The sequence below is a fragment of the Hydra vulgaris genome, chromosome 15 (genome assembly GCF_038396675.1).
Source record: "Hydra vulgaris chromosome 15, alternate assembly HydraT2T_AEP".
In the NCBI taxonomy this organism is placed as follows: Eukaryota; Metazoa; Cnidaria; class Hydrozoa; order Anthoathecata; family Hydridae; genus Hydra; species Hydra vulgaris.
The window spans coordinates 25,835,001-25,847,583 of record NC_088934.1 but is presented as its reverse complement, the minus strand read 5'-3'; the positions used below and the strand labels follow the sequence as shown (position 1 = coordinate 25,847,583).

General features: G+C 27.4%; 1 long non-coding RNA gene across 1 annotated transcript; it reads left to right on the top strand.

The window, feature by feature from the left end:
- The first annotated feature begins 6,213 nt into the window (after nt 1-6,213).
- LOC136091638 (uncharacterized) lies at nt 6,214-9,710 on the top strand. Its single transcript, XR_010644145.1, has 4 exons — nt 6,214-6,378; nt 6,592-6,670; nt 9,402-9,499; nt 9,593-9,710. It is a non-coding gene; the product is annotated as an uncharacterized LOC136091638 (long non-coding RNA).
- The last annotated feature ends 2,873 nt before the right edge of the window (nt 9,711-12,583 follow it).

Here is a 12,583-nt window from a genome sequence, read left to right as displayed (position 1 = left end):
CAATTTCTTCAAAGATCTTATCATTCTCAATTATATTTCCGAACAAATCTTTTGTGCTAAATAACAATATAGGATTATCTTTTACATGATAAAGATTTTTTAAAACATTTTCAACTAATTTTATCCCTTCAATGACTTAAACTTCCTGTAGCTGACTGATAAAATAATGTCGCCCATGGTCCTGTTAAAGTCTTTCCCAATAGCCCTAAGACGCACATTTCTTTTTTTTAGCTTTTTCATTAATAAAGTCTATTCTTAAACTACTTTGTAGCCCTCCACATGAAACTGTACTGGTACTTAAAAATTTAACAAATAAGTTGTAGTGCTGGATTAATATACCACATATATGAAACAAAATATGCAATCTGTTCCCTCTGTAACGGGGAATGAGTCCTTTGGGAAGTTTCATCTCATCTAAAAAGATTTTAAAACCTTCAGGATCTCCTTTACCATCTTTGTATCGCATCTTATTCAATTGTAAAACTATATTACCAGCGATACAATCTTTCCCAAACAGCACTCCATTATGTGTTTCAATCATTTTTAATGCAGACCTGCAAGAGCTGGATATTGTTTCAAGAGGGTGTAAGTGACAATTAAGTTCATTTAAAACTTTTCCCCATGAAGAATTTATTAGCTGAACAGTTGCATGATTAGTGGCAACACGATCAGTCATAGAGTTTGTAATGTTTTGAATAATTTTTGAGCGGCTCTTTTGATAGTCGCAATTATGGAAATCAGAATACAAAAAGGCAAGTTGATCTATTGAAGATACAACATGAGTTTGATAATCCTGTGCAGTACCACCTGACAACTGATCTATTGCTATAATATGAAACTGTGTTTTGGTTGTAAAATGAATAGAGTTTATATGTACTCCTTCTTGGGTTGTTGCATCAAACCCAAGGGTAAAATTGGCTGTAGAAATCGCAACTTCAGCAGCATGAAGGTCGCTGATTATACCAAATTTACGAACCATCTCTTCAACTGTGCTACAATGTGGGAAATTTTCTATATGTGCAATGCCTAAATGTTTAAAAATTTTTGGAAACAAAATTGGTATACTTTTTGTTGGTACCTGGTTAACAATGGCATCATAAATCATTAATCCTAGCTGCCATGTAAATATTTTTTCATCTTTTTTGAATGGAAAATGTTCATTAGCAGAATCCTTTAACTTATCCAATTTGTATAGCAAGTTCATATTTTTATGTTCTAGACCCTTTATCCGGTTATCTTTAATCAAATTGGTATAATTCCAGCTGATTGTTGCCTTAAAATTGAAATAGTTAAGTTTTTCCTTTTAATAGTTTGATTTAATCTTTTAATTACATAAGGATCTGTTTTAATTCTTGCTTTTAGGTTAGTTAGTTTATCTTTATGATCGGATTTCATTTTTGCATTATATTTAATAAATATGTATAAATAACTTATACATAAAGAATAATCTCTTTTTTAACAATTGATTTCTAGAAGTAATGTTACAATCCAGTTCTTTAATTGGTTTTTGATACACAAAAGAAGTAGAAGGTTCATGCAGTTTTGCTTGAATAGGTGCTAAAAGTAAATTAGATGATTCACAAAAACTACTTTTTGCTTGAATAGGTGCTAAAAGTAAATTAGATGATTCACAAAAACTATTTTTTGCCACTGTTGATGGCTCGTTACTTTTAAAAATAATTTTGCATAACTCTTAAAGTTTTCTTTCGTTAGATGACTTAAGGTTGTACAAAAAGGTTGACCAAATTATATATCTGGCTATGAGTTGGATAAAAATCAAAATTTTTATAAATGCTTTTGGCAGTTTTTAAAGTCGACTTGGATTGTTGCAAATACAATAACAAAACATGTCCGTTGTAGCATTTGCTTTCAATCTGGGGCAAATGTAAAATTGTCTATTAAATACTGCTTTGCAAGCCCAGTTTTAAAAAATGTAACCGGAAAACTTTTTTCTGAATTCATATGAACTGCAAGGTATAAAATATATTAATTATAAATAATTTTTATTTTGCTAAACCAATACAGATTTAAAAAACTAGTTCAATTGTCACGTGACATCAGAATCAAAACATTTCACGGCATAATTACTACTACTTTTTTTCAGAAAAAGTGAATCTACTACCAAAATTGCCTGCAATTTTAGCATATATTCCAATCTATAAAATTTTCTTAAATTTTAAGAATTAAAAGAAAAATACTTTTTCTTGTTGAAGTTTTAAAAATTGTCGAGAACAAACTTTTACTTCGATGATAACTTTGTATTCCTTTTTGATCAACTTTTTCAGCTTGTCTTAACTGTCATATGTAAATACTTTAATGTATTTTATACTGAAATTATAATTTGAAATATGAAGATTATAAAAAACAACTATACCTATTCTTAAACCATCAACAAGTTTAGTAATATTGTTAAGGCAGAACATGACTTTGACGCTTCATGAAAAATTCGGAAAAACTTTTTTATGTATATTTCGGCTAACGTAAAATTGAAATTCACGCATCCCTACCTTATTGATAAAATATATAAACTTTGTAAACTATATATATATATATATATATATATATATATATATATATATATATATATATATATATATATATATATATATATATATATATATATATATATATATATATATATATATATATATATATATATATATATATATATATATATATATATATATATATATATATATATATATATATATATATATATATATATATATATATATATATATATATATATATATATATATATATATATATATATATATAGTTTATAATGCATTTATAATATATAAAATATACATTATGATAATGTCAACCCTCGTAATTAGGGTCGGCATTCGGCAATGCTGACCTAACTGCCGACCTAAAAGTATTTGAGATCGGCAAAAAATTGCCGACCTTGTTTCTATGCTTTATGGTTAGACCTTTGTATCAAATAATTTTTGCCGACCTGATGCCGACTTCAAAAAGATTGAGGTCGGCAAATTATGGCCGACCTCATTTTTTCTAATTCCGAGGGTTGTAATGTATATTATATATATATATATATATATATATATATATATATATATATATATATATATATATATATATATATATATATATATATATATATATATATATGTATATACTAAAGCATATTTATGCAACAAATTGTTACTGTATTTTTGTTACATTATTTATGAATATATAGATTTTTATTTTATTCTGATTCACTCCCAATAAGGCTGCAAGCAACCACTATTAAGTTAGGAGTTACTGGAAAAAATAATAGAGTTATAGAGCAAGGAAACGGTTGACTTAAAAAAGTTGAAGTTTGTATGAGTCAGGAAAACATGAAGACGGGAGAGAGTTACAAAGGGTTGATGTGCGGGGAAAAAAACAACAGATTTGCTTAATTACTAATTACTAAATACTAGTTTGTTTTATTTTAATGCAGTATATCACTGTTGAAAGGAGCTATCATCTCTAGCCCCATCTTAAACTAATTAAATTAGTTATTACAATATTTTTGTTACTGTAGTAAATATTATTATTACTGTAGCAAATATTATTTTTAAATAATAACTAAATTCAGGAATTAATAATAATAGCTCTCTTACGCTAAAAGTAACTTTAATTATACAAAATAAGTCCTCTTTTTCTCTGAAAAGTCTCTAAGCATTTTCTTAATTTGTCTTACTTAAAAACGTCCACAATCTTTTTGTCTGATGATAGTTCATATTATTCAAAGCGGACAACTTAATCCAACGTAAGACAGTCTACTCCGGAGTAAAATGTCCTATTGGACAATTTACTCCGACGGACAGTTTTCTTCGTGACAGGACAACTTACTCCAATGAAGGACAATGTAGGACAATCAAATTAAAAAAAAAACATGCGTTTAACCAACTCCTACACGGTGTAATTAAGGCGATTTACAAATTATTCGAATTCTTATATTTGGAATTAGTTTAGTTTTCTCAGCGTAGTATGTCCTAACAAGAGCTTTAAATGGTATAACTTTTTATGCTACAGGCTTTTTTAATATTTAATGAAACTTTTCTTTTTTATATATAAATTTCAAAACCTTTTTACTACCAGTAATAGTGAATCTAAAGAACACCATTTTGGAGTCTTTAGATCAATTCCGCTCATCAGCGTTAACATAAATTTGGTTAAAATCTTTTAAAAAAGTTCCTTAATTTACTATTGATCCTAGTTCTAATCGTTTCTGACGTTATATTAACTATATATAGTTGTCAAAGCACAATATTTCTATCAGTTTTCACAAAAAATATTAGAATTCCGATCAAGAAAGAGCTTATAATTTGAAAAAATTGCCAATAAACTATCAGAACAGGTCATATTATTAAACTATAATGTTCATATCACCTAAAAAATGTATTTATTTAAAATCTTATTAAGATTTGGGCAAGCGATTGTGATTTTAAGGTTGTTTTTTTTTAAAAAAAAAGGAATCTGTAGGTCTGGGTTTTTTCGCTATAAGCATTTATCTATATATTAATACGGTAATGAATAGTGCGCATAGTTACGCCTAATGTTCGTGTTGTTAATGACGGTTCTGTATTCTGTAAAATACACCATTTCTTAGTTTTTAAGTAGTTTCTAGACTTTTGAATGCGCGGCTATATATTCCATGCGGTCTTTCGCAAGCAAGCAAATTAGAGCTGATATATTATTATTTTCGAAAAGAATTGATGTTGTTCATTGTTTAAAATAGAAAATTTAAATAATCGTTTGTTTGTTGTTGGTTGTTTTTATTTTTCTAATTTTTATAGCCTGTTTTTATTTTTTAGAAAAAGTTTATAACTAAAATTTCTGTTTTAGTAAACTGTTTCAGTTTCGTCGTTTTTTTTTAGAACATTTTAAGCAAGTATTGTTTTATTTTCTGGAGCAATTAAGAGGAGCTGATGGCTTTTTTAGTAAGTTCAATTCATTTTCTTATTTATAGATTAAGATTATTTTTTGTAGAAAGAATAATGAGTATAAAATTTTATTTATGTGTTTAATATGAAAAGTTAAATAGAATAAGATTGTTGTTTGTGTTCATGTAAGTTTATATACATAAGTTTGCGTTTATTTCAATCTATTTTATATTGCTCTATATCTATATGTATATTTTATATTCTTAGGAAAAATAATAAGGAATAGAAAAATAAAAAAAAATTCTTCTGGAATTTGTCAAAAGAATGTTGTGTTATGCTTCATTTTAAGGTATCTGAATATGTATCTATTTGAAGTTTATAATTTTGTTCTTTAATGGTTTCATCTTTTTCACTACAATGTTGTAAATTGTAGTCTGCATTCTTTGTTACATTAAAAATAATAAATGCTAATAAATGTCATTTTACGTGTATGTAGTGATATATATAGTTGTTTTATAAATGTGTTTATATAAATGTGTTTTTATAATAGTATGAAGTATATTTTATCCAGGGATGCGAAGTCCCAATAGGACTCCAGCTTTTTGTATCTACTTTTTCCAAGTCTGTAGTGTCCAGAAGCTCTAAACATGTTTATTGACTTATTATCTGCTATAATAATTTCATGAGATTTAATGACTTGAAACTTATTGTTTATAAGCCAGGAGTCCTTGCCGCCATTATACCTAAGAATTCTGGGCTAAAAAAACGATTGTTCCTCTAACCTAAAAGTCTTAATTTTTTTCCTATAAGTAGTCCATAAACTTATTTATATTTTTAGTGCTCCTGTATACCAAAAACTAGGATAAAGTAATCTATTGTGTTTTATAGTTAGTATAACTATAGTAAAGTAATATTAAAAACTAAAGTAAAGTAATATTGTGTTTTATAGTTAGTATAACTATAACACACAATATATTTGAGATATAGATCTAGAGCAAGACTCGTCAACCTTACCAGTCAAGTGGTGTTACTGCTTTAGGTCTAAGTGTAGTCTAGCCTTCAATATAACTATTCTGAAAATACATAACATCTTTAATTATTTTTTGTGTAATGTTGTTACCTTTGACTTATCTTTATGTTAGTGTCTGTTGTTAAAAATGATTAATATGTAGTTTCATTACTAGAACTCGCTGCTTTTGTTTCTTAATATAAATACATTAATATAATTTCTTCAAGCAGAAGCATAAATTAGTGAATTTTATCTGAAATAGCACAGTGAATATTATTATTATTAGTGCGCATAGTTATACCTCTTGTTCGATATTAGTTACAATTCTGTATTCTGTAAAATACACTATTTCTTAGTTTTTAAGTAGTTTCCAGACTTTTCTTAACGAATTGTTTTCTTAAAGAAGTCATGACCTTTAAGAAAACACTTGGTTATGAAAATGTTTAAGTTGACATTAGGTAGATAATGTTTAGTAGCTTAAATTGATAGGTAATAGAAAATCTTTTTAAAATTTTATTAAGTAATTAGTTTATTGTAATCTTTTTTTAAATTGTACTTTTAAATGTGTTATAGATGTTAATATTGAAAATATTAGTTACTATGAGTCTTATAGTTATTATATGTTTGTTTTTCTATATTTAATATACCATTAATCATTTTCATACATTTTTATTAAAGTTTAACTGTTTATAATTTATTAAGATTTAGATTATTAGAAAATTCATGTTTACAGAGTTGTTATTAATCATGATCGAGTTGTTGTACCAAAGAAATTGAAGAGGTTTATTTATAAAATGTACTATATATGTTATTAAAAAAATTTTGGATTTCATATGTTTTCACTAGTAATATAATAGTTCAATATATATATATATATATATATATATATATATATATATATATATATATATATATATATATATATATATATATATATCCTTGGAGTTGCAGCAGCGTCATATTTTGTGTGTTGGGGGGGGGGGGAGGGGGTTAATAACCTGTTTTGTACATAACGCATTTATAAGTTTTATTATGCATTTTGTTCAATGTTTTCTCCCAACACATGAACTATGACGCTGTCCGCAACTGCAAGGATATATGTATTTATATATATGTATGTATATATATGTATGTATATCTGTATGTATGTATATATATATATATATATATATATATATATATATATATATATATATATATATATATATATATTTGTTTATTTTCTGAATTTTTTTCACTGCTTCTTAATGTCAATCAATTAAATGTAAGTAATGCTGTCCTTGCTGCATTGAACGAGCAACCAAGTGTAGAAAATCAACATTCCAGATTGTTTTTTATGGATGGACCAGCTGGTAGTGGAAAAACATTTACGTATAACTATTTGGTTGCTGAAACCATAGGTAGGGGTTTTAAATCTGCTACAGCTGCATGGACTGGCATAGCAGCAACTCTTCTTACAAATGGATCTACATTGCATGGTTTATTCAAAATTCCTGTCCCAATATTGGATAACACCACATGTAATGTAACCCCTAACTCTATACATGGACATTTTTTAAAACAAGTTAATTTGTATTTGCTTGATGAAACATCCATGATACCTAAACATGCCTTAAATGCAATTGATAGGTTTTTAAAAGATGTTTGCAACAACAACTTTCCGTTTGGAGGAAAAGTCATTCTTTTTGGTGGTGACTTCAGGCAAATACTGCCTGTTGTAAAAAGAGGACAACCAGCTGAAATTATAGAATCGTGTATAAAATGTTCCTTTCAGTGGCGATGGGTGCAGAAATTTACATTAACTGAAAATATGAGAGTACATGATGGGGAAAGAGAATTTTCCCAATGGCTATTAAAACTTGGTAGTGGAACAATGCCTGTCAAAGAGGAGGATCCTTTTAAAGGATGCATTGAAATACCAAATCATTATTAGAGAAAATGAATCGATTGCTGAAAAGATTTTTGGAGATGCTGATCAAAATGATTATTCTAAGCGCGTGATTTTAACACCAACTAATGTTGATTCATTATCAATCAATGAAGAACTGCTTGAATGTCTGCCGGGTGAGGTCAAAATTTATTTAAGTGCTGATCAAATTGATACTGATGACCTTAATGAAAGAAATAACTTTCCTGTTGAGTTTTTGAACAGCTTAACTCCTTCAGGTATGCCACCTCATTGTTTAAAATTAAAAATTGGTTGAGTAATTATGCTACTTAGGAATTTAGATCTCAAAGCTGGGCTATGCAATGGTACTCGAATGAAAGTTAGTGCTCTTCAAAATAATTATATTGATGCAGAGGTTTTGACAGGTGTTTCTGGTGGTAAACGGGTTTTTGTTCCTCGAATTCAGTTGGCTCCATCAGATTCTAATTTACCTTTTGTTCTGAAACGTCGTCAGTTTCCTGTCAGATTGGCTTATTCAATGACAATTAATAAAAGTCAAGGTCAAACATTTGATAGAGTTGGGTTATATCTCAAAAAACCGTGTTTCTCTCATAGTCAACTATATGTTGCATGTTCAAGAACTAGAGCATTTAATAGTTTGTTTTTCAAAATTGATAAACATCTCATTCAAGGTATGGTAGGTGGAAAGTGTTACACAAATAATGTTATATTTTCTAATGTTCTTAATTTATAGTCTTTTTCATTTTCATTTTTCATTCATTATAGATTTTCATTTCGAAAATTTACTGTTTGTAGGTTGTGAGCACATTTTGTATGTATAACTTTATTTATTATTTTAATTTTTTTTTTCATAGTTTTTGATAAATATATCTGTCATTTAATATTGTTATAAAATGTGTTTATATTTGTTATATAAAACCATATTTGTTTATAGTTGTATATATGTTAAAATTATGTTGTTTCCATGTTTTCAAAGTGGTATGACTTGGCATTATGTTGAGCAAGATTGATAACTTTGCCAGCCAAGCGGTGTACTTATAGCAGAAGTGTGACTTGGCAGTATTTAGTGCCAGGCGGTGTTACTGCTTTAGAGCTAGGTTGTGTTGTCTAGTCTTTTTTTAATTATTATGGAAACACATAATATCTGTTAATATTTAGCGTAATGTGTATGAGAGAGTATGCAACCTTGATCTTTAAATCTGGGGCGTTTTAATGTCCTAAATTTGAAGTAATTGAATAACTAATATTGAATATAAAAGCAAATATACTTTTATGTATTTATATGTTTAGTAAAAAGATAAATATAGTTAACTTAAAATTGGTTTTCTAATTTTGTCTTTCATATTTTAATTTGGTTTGTTATTTTCGCTGGATTTTAGGATCAAGGGTGTGGTGTAAATATTAGATTGTTATGTTTTATTGTTGTGCTGTTTTGTGTTGATAGACTGCTTGGCTTACCTTCACGTTGGTGTCTATTGTTAAAAATGAATAATTGGTAGTTTCATTATTGGAACTTACTGCTTTTATTTATTTACTAAAAGCCAAGACAACATTTTGCTAAAAATGCAATTTATATCTTAATTTGATTTTTATTTTTTTTTAGTATTGTTAATCCTTTTGTACTTGGAAACAGATTTTATAGTTACATTTTCGATAAATGTTTATATTAACTGCCATGTCAACATAGGTTACTATAAATAGGTAAATCGGTTTTGAATTTTTATGTGGTTTTTTTATTTTTATTTATTTTTTTGTAATTACGGTATCATAATTCCATTTTTTTTTTTCTTTAAGATTTACGATTGACGCATTTATACGATTTTTAAAAAAATACCCTGATTTCCTTTTATTGTAAATTTTTTGTCAGTTAAAATGATATAAATATATGCAATTAGTTCAATTTTTTTTTAAATTTCTCTTTTATATGCCTAATAATTTGTTGTACGTAACTTAAGAGATGTTTTTAAAGATGTTTTTAAAGAGGCAACTAAAAACAAACTAAAAACCTTTAAATACATGGAGAATATTGTAGTTTTGCGCATTTGTCAAATACGAAGTTACTTAAATTTTATAACGGGTTTAACTAATTAATTAGCTTAGTTTGCATTTGCAACACTTTTGAGGAAAGAAAAAATTCTTATATATTTTAAATTCTTATATATATTAAAAAGAAAAAATTCTTCAAAATGTAAATCATTGTTTTACATTTTATTATTTTGGTAAAAAGTCTTCATGAAAAACTTGATTACTCTTAATAAAAATAACTTTATTCTCCTGGCCACCATTAAGGCAAAAACGAGGAATTAGTGTCAAAATTTCCTTTATTAGTGTCAAAATATATGAGAAAATATACTTCAAATATACTGTCAATATACTGTCTTTTATTAGTGTCAAAGTATACTTCATATTATTCTTATTAGTTAAAGTTCATGATATAAAAAATATAATAAGAATTTAGCTTTACTTTTTCGTCAATTTAAAGCATGATGAAGTGTTATTATTTTGTGTCAGTAACTAAAAACGTACTGTGTTGAGCTTTGTAAGTCTAGGAAAATGGTTCTGCCATACACTGATATGATCTACGTCAGTTTTAAATTACTTAAATAACGTTAAATAATTGGTAAATTAATTTATTTTAATTTTGCTGATGGCTTAATTTTTTAATTTGAAGGCGTTTTTCTTACATAGTATTAGTTAAGGTTTCGCAACTTTAAATTGTGGAAAACAGCCATTGTAAGTTAAGTAATAGACCGACCGTAACTCGTATTACGGGTTGCTTTCTGCTAGTATTTTATAATACCGCAAAATTTATGATTTTAATTTTTTTCGTTTTATCATAATTCACAGACCTGATCATTTAACGGAAATATGTCGTAGTCAACAAAATATCATACAGACGCTATAATATTTTAAAATTGACTTAACTACACCGAGTAGTCAAGCGAATTGTTATTTCAAGGCATTTTTATAGTGATCATTTACTACTTTTAATAATATTTAACTCACGAAATATATACTAGTCGAAATTTATATCTTCTTAGTATAGTATGGCAAGAAACATATTTTTAAGAAAAGCTTTTTTCTTTTCTTAGGTCACTTACTGGATAAGTATACTAAAATAAAAGGAAAACTTAAATGATATCAAATAAAATAGTTATAAAATAGTTATCTCAAGAGCTAATTTACTGTAATTACTAAATAATTTAACTGCGCATTTTAGCAAAATGTTTTACGTTAAACTATTTATCTAACAACTATATTTTTTTTAAATTTAATATTTAATTAAAGAAAAGTTTTCGCTAACAATTAAGCTTTTCGATTAAAAGTAAACTCGATCGCACGCACGTAAATAGTAAGGAAAAGATTCTGATATTTTCACAGCTTTTTTGTGTGTGTTAATTTATCTTCCCGAGGCTGAGAAAGCCACTACAGTCGAGGAGGCTAATTTAGTTGAGGTTACCACTCTCTCTGAACTCTATAACACCGAAACACAAACCATGAAGGAAAAGGCTGTTTCGCAGAGAAACAAGTTGAGCGCGGTATTACTAGGGGCGTGGTGGTGATCGAACTCGAAACTTTTCGATTATGAGGTGAGCGTTCTACCACTACACCACTATTGCACTACTGTTGAATAACAACCTAGACGGCTGTTATTCGACGATTTTAGCGGTGTTATGTATATAGCACAATAATTTACTATTTCTTACTATGTGATGTTTTAAATTAAAAATACAAAAAAGAAACGACACACTTCATGCTAAACTAAAACTTTATTTTGAAAATAAGATCAAAAATTCCTTACACAATATAAATAACAAAATAAAATAACATGGTTTCTATGTCCTCTTGAAAAAATTTAACTTGGTTGAAACTTGTGCATTTTCGGAAGAAACACGATTTTCCACATGGAATCACAAGCTTATATAATATAGAAATATAGTATAAAATAAATAGTATAATAAAAATGCAGTGAAAAAAAAAATTAAATAATAAATACCTGCTTTTGTGTCAGAAAAGAACTTAACAACTGCATTGATTAGAAACATTTGAATCTTTGAAATGTATGAATGTTAAAAATGCTAAAACAGTCACGCCATTTACAAGCCAGAATAGTCTAAACTATTACAATATTCTATAATAAATTGATCAAATATCTCATTAAAATTAAAAATAACATAAGCATATTTTTAAATATTACTCTTGTCGTAGTAGAAGTACTTATAGTTAACTGCTACAAAAACAAACGCTTGTAAGTAAAGAACTGAGTTTAATAACAGTAGCAATAGTTGACCTAAATTAAGTCCTTTTACGACCGTCTAACACAGTAGCGAAAGGAAACATTTCGAATACACCATTCTTAATACATTTCAGGTAATGTTGCCTCATATCATTATGTTTCCATATAACTAAACTTGGATCGATACCATTACACAAAGCTGTCGCATTTGCTATTGCAAAAAGACCACAATCATTTCCATTTGGTCGAGTTTGACGATCCATTACTTCGACAATAAAAGAACTGCTTGTTTGACATTTCAAGTATGAACGTGTAACTCTGTGCACTATTAATGGTATATCATCTTTATTTGAACTAATAAAAAGTGAATCGTAGAACTGAACACCCTTCAAATGGCAAACAACATCAGAGGGCACATTACTTAAAAGCACCCAATGTGACTTTCTAACATTAATTATCTGCATAAAACTGTAATTCTGAAAAACCACCTGAATTAAAACAACTAAAAATACACAAACATTGAAACCAAGATATTTTAGGAAACTGAT